Source organism: Rhamphochromis longiceps, linkage group LG20 (assembly GCF_057381845.1).
Source record: "Rhamphochromis longiceps isolate RC_006_pf linkage group LG20, R_longiceps_female_GT1.1, whole genome shotgun sequence".
Classification (NCBI taxonomy): domain Eukaryota; kingdom Metazoa; phylum Chordata; class Actinopteri; order Cichliformes; family Cichlidae; genus Rhamphochromis; species Rhamphochromis longiceps.
This window is the reverse complement of record NC_140576.1, coordinates 30,235,095-30,239,801: the sequence shown is the minus strand read 5'-3', so window position 1 is coordinate 30,239,801 and position 4,707 is coordinate 30,235,095. Positions and strand designations below refer to the sequence as shown.

Sequence of the window (4,707 nt, the reverse complement as noted above, 5' to 3'; positions counted from 1 at the left end):
CGCGACCACACCCGTCGGCAGCGTTGCAGATGGTGCTGGACGGAGGGGACCTCAAGGTCGGTCTCGCGCTCCGGAAAAAGGGGTGGCTGGTAGCCGAGAGAGGCCTCAAAAGGCGAGAGACCCGTCGCTGACGAGGTGAGGGAGTTGTGTGCGTACTCCGCCCACGGCAATAACGATGACCAGGAAGCCGGGTTGGAGGCAGCGACGCAGCGGAGAGTGGCCTCCAATTCCTGGTTGAGGCGTTCAGTCTGACCATTAGTCTGAGGGTGGTGTCCAGAGCTCAAACATGGCTTCGCTCCCAGGGATGTACAGAACGCCCTCCAGACCTGCGATGTAAATTGCAGTCAACTGTCTGAGACGACCTCCGAGGGTATCCCGTGCAGCCTAAACACATGGTCGACTAGCAGATTAGCGGTTTCAGTGGATGTGGGGAGTCTCTCGAGGGCGACAAAGTGAGCTGCTTTGGAAAACCTGTCGACCACAGTGAGGATCGCGGTCTTGCCAGAAGAAACAGGTAGACCAGTAACAAAATCCAAAGAAATATGCGACCAGGGGCGCCGTGGAATAGAGAAAGGCTGCAACAACCCAGCCGGGCGTTGCATGTTAGATTTGCCCCTAGCACAAACACAGCAGGCGGCCACATACTCCTTGACATCTTTATCAATAGACCCCCACCAGAAATACCTTTTAATGAGGGCACTCGTCCGCGCGCCTCCTGGATGGCAGGAGAATCTCCCCTTGTGGACCCAGTCGATCACTTTGGAGCGGGCCGCCTTAGGGACAAAGCGGCGGTCAGGGGGCCCTGTGCCGGGGTCCGGCTCGGTCTCCAGTGCCCGACGGATGTCCTCCTCCACCTCCCACGTGAGGAAACCAACCTTGACGCTCGCAGGGAGGATGGTGGGCACGGCGGACGACTCCCCCGCGGCGTCAAACTGCCGGGAAAGGGCATCCGGTTTCACGTTGCGGGACCCTGGGCGGTAAGAGATTGAAAAGGTAAAGCAACTGAAAAACATGGACCAGCGTGCCTGACGTGAGTTCAGTCTCTTGGCTGCACGAATGTACGTCAAGTTCTTGTGATCTGTCCACACTATGAATGGGTGCTCCGCCCCCTCGAGATAGTGCCGCCACTCCTCCAAGGCCAGCTTCACAGCCAACAGTTCCCTATCCCCCACGTCGTAATTCCGCTCAGCAGGTGATAAACGACGGGAGAAAAAGGCGCACGGATGGAGCTTGGACGCCGTGCCGGAGCGCTGGGATAACACCGCCCCCACCCCGATGTCAGATGCATCCACCTCGAGAATAAACGGTCTCCCGGGGTCGGGGTGAACCAAAACCGGCGCCGAGGTAAACAGTGCCTTTAACTTGGTAAACGCTGCTCCGGCCTCCTGGCTCCAAATAAAAGGGAGCTTCGGTGACGTCAGCCGGGTCAGCGGCGCTGCTACCTGGCTGTAGTTCCTGACGAAGCGCCGGTAGAAGTTTGCGAAGCCCAAGAAGCGCTGCAGATGCCGCCGGGACGCAGGTACGGGCCACTGCACGACTGCCGTAACCTTAGCCGGGTCGGTCTTCACCTGCCCCCCCGCGAGGACGTAGCCCAGGAAGGAGACGGAAGGTGAGTGGAACACGCATTTCTCCGCCTTGACGTACAATTTGTTTTCCAGCAACCGCTGCAGCACGGCTCTGACGTGCGCCCGATGTTCCACCACGTCTTTGGAAAAAATCAGAATATCGTCGAGATAAACGAAGACGAAGCGGTCCAGGAAATCTCGCAGGACATCGTTCACCAGGTTTTGAAAGACCGCCGGGGCGTTTGTGAGACCGAAGGGCATCACTAAATATTCGAAGTGCCCCAAGTGAGTGTTAAAAGCGGTTTTCCACTCGTCGCCCTCCCTGATTCTGACGAGGTGATATGCATTCCTGAGGTCTAACTTGGTAAAAATGGTGGCACCGTGAAGCGGCTCAAAGGCGGAACTGATCAGCGGCAATGGGTATTTGTTTTTTACTGTTATGTCATTAAGCCTCCTGTAATCAATACAGGGACGGAGCGAGCCGTCCTTCTTACCGACAAAGAAGAATCCGGCCCTGACAGGCGAAGAGGAGGGTCTGATGATGCCGGCCGCCAGGGAGTCCTTTATGTACTTTTCCATGGCTGCCTTCTCAGGATGAGACAGATTGTAAAGGCGGCTCGTGGGTAGGGGGGAGCCCGGTAACAACGTAATGGAACAGTCATATGGACTGTGCGGGGGCAGTGCTTGGGCTTTGTCCTTGTTAAACACCTCCCTCAAATCGTGGTACACTGACGGTACGACAGAAAGGTCCACGTCAGCACTCGCGTCACGTGCGGGCTCGGCAACGGCTGACGGCGGGGCTGAGACGAGACAATTGGCATGGCAAAACGGGCTCCAACTTATTACTTTTTGCCCAGCCCAATCCAGATGTGGGTTATGTAGCTTTAGCCAGGTGAAACCAAGGACGATGGGGATGCTGGAGGAATGGAACGTCAGGAAGGGGAGCCTTTCCCTATGGTTGCCTGAGGCGACTACAGTAACAGGAGCGGTACGGTGAGTGATGTGGGAGAAAACTTGGTTATCCAGTGCTTTAACTGGGAGGCTAGACTCCAACTCGAACAGGGGAATATTCAGTTGCTTGGCTAGTTTCATATCAATGAGACTCTGCTCAGCGCCCGAATCGATTAACGCCCGGGACGTGTGGGTTGCGGAGTTGAGCAAGAGCATAACCGGCAACAGGAAGCGGGGCTTAGAATCACTATAGGTACCGCCCACCCGTATCCCCGGACTTACCGGCGGGCGTCCCCTTTTCCCTTCTCCGGACAGGCGGCAATGAAATGCTCCGCGGAACCGCAGTAAAAACACGAACGAGCGCGGCGACGTCTCTCTCTCTCTTGCGGAGACAACCGGGATCGCCCGAGCTGCATGGGTTCCGGTTCCGGGTCAGCCCTCTCCCCAGCGACTGGGGCTGATGGCTGAACCGGAAGCGGCGACGGGGGAATGTAAACAGGTGACGCACGCCGCACTGGCCGACGGGTACTGGAGTTCCTCTCCCGCTCTCGCTCCCGCAGTCTGTTGTCAATGCGAAGCGAGAGCGTGGCTAACTGCTCGAAGGTAACCGGTTCGTCACGGGACGCTAGCTGATCCTTCATGTCCTCGTTAAGCGACTGCGAGTAGACTCCCTGAAGGGCTTTATCGGGCCAGCCGACTGCCGCTGCGGCGGTGCGGAAGTCGATCAAGTAGTCCGCGATGCTACGGCGGCCCTGGCGGAGATTTAACAGCCGGCGAACCGCACTGCCCACCGAGACGGGGTGGGCAAAAGTCCTTTTGAATTCGCCGAGAAAAGCATCGTAGCTACAGGACGGCAACGGGTGTGTGCTCAGGTAAGCCTCGGCCCAATTCAGGGCTCGGTCGCGCAGTTTCCCGATTATATAAGAAACTCGAACCGTGTCCGAAACGAAAGAGCGGGGCGAACGTCCGAACGCCAGCTCGCACTGTAACAGAAAACCGCTACAGGCCCCTGGGTCACCCGCATACGGCTCCGGCTCCGGGGAGGCCGCGTCGCGAAACAGGTGACCCCGCTGGGGCTCGGGATCCGCCGCGGGCTGAGGCAACGGCGCGGTCGGGGCGGGCAGCGCTGAGCTACCGGCGGCGGGTTCCGACTCCGCCGAGGGTTGAAGGGACTGAATGTTGGATTGCATTTTAGCCTGCTCGTCTGTGAGTGTGTGCACTTGAGCCAGTAGGTACTGCAGCGTCTGTTCGTGGCTACCGATAATAGCCCCCTGCTTACTGATCGCTACGCGGGCTGGGTCCGCTGTGTCCATATAACTGGCCTGAGTATACTGTCACGGCTCAACGGCACGAGGGAACAGGGATGGACACAGGCGCAGAAACCAACCCGGAAGCGAGGTGACAGAAAACAAATGATTTATTTCCGCCCACAGGTAAACAAAGGTGAAACACAAAGCGACGCCACCACACTAGTGGCGCGTAGGATTCGTCGGTGATAATGAGGGCGACCTAGACACCTCTAGGAGACGGCTGAACAGCGGGGACAGCGGGGAGGTAGAAACAGGACTAGGTAGGGGCCGGGGGCACTGGAACAAGAGGAGATCACGATCAGAGGGATCCAGCAGACAACCAATAATCCTCCGCAGTTGAATTGAATTGCCTTACTTGGTTTCAGATGGAGGGGACAGGTGGAGCGGAAAACCCGGAAGCGGTCGAGGCGTGGGGAGGCAGGCAGGTGAGCGGTGGGCCGGCAGGCCACGTTGTGTAAGCAGCTGGCGGCCCAGGTCCAGGAGGACGGGAGCGAGGGGAACAAGATCTCCACTCCGGGTGCTATCGCTGAGGACAAGAAAAGACAGGTCAGTCATCACACGGCGTTAAGACAAGGTTTAGGATGCTCCACTGAACTAACATGGGAATAGCAGATACTCAGGCGATGAGTGGTTGAGAGCGCAGGTCTGATATACCGCTGGCACGATTGCTCACAGGTGGTCAGCCAGGGAGGGGCAACCGGACTCCGCCTAAAGGAGGAGGAGCCGCTGTCTGAGACCTGCAGGTGCCCAACCAGACCATGACACATGGAAGAGGAACACACCCAGTTGCTTGTGAAAAAAGCCGTCGAGAAATTCTTTCCTTATCCATGATTGGTCGTATAAATTCCATAAAAATGGTCTCTCTTCCTAGATTTTTATAT

General features: G+C 57.4%; 1 long non-coding RNA gene across 1 annotated transcript; it reads right to left on the bottom strand.

Moving 5' to 3' along the window:
• Nucleotides 1–3,991: 3,991 nt before the first annotated feature.
• Nucleotides 3,992–4,581, bottom strand: LOC146645603 (uncharacterized). The gene is made up of 3 exons (XR_014909181.1): nt 4,426–4,581; nt 4,182–4,352; nt 3,992–4,102 (listed from the first exon to the last, which is right to left on the bottom strand). It is a non-coding gene; the product is annotated as an uncharacterized LOC146645603 (long non-coding RNA).
• Between the last annotated feature and the right edge of the window lie 126 nt (nt 4,582–4,707).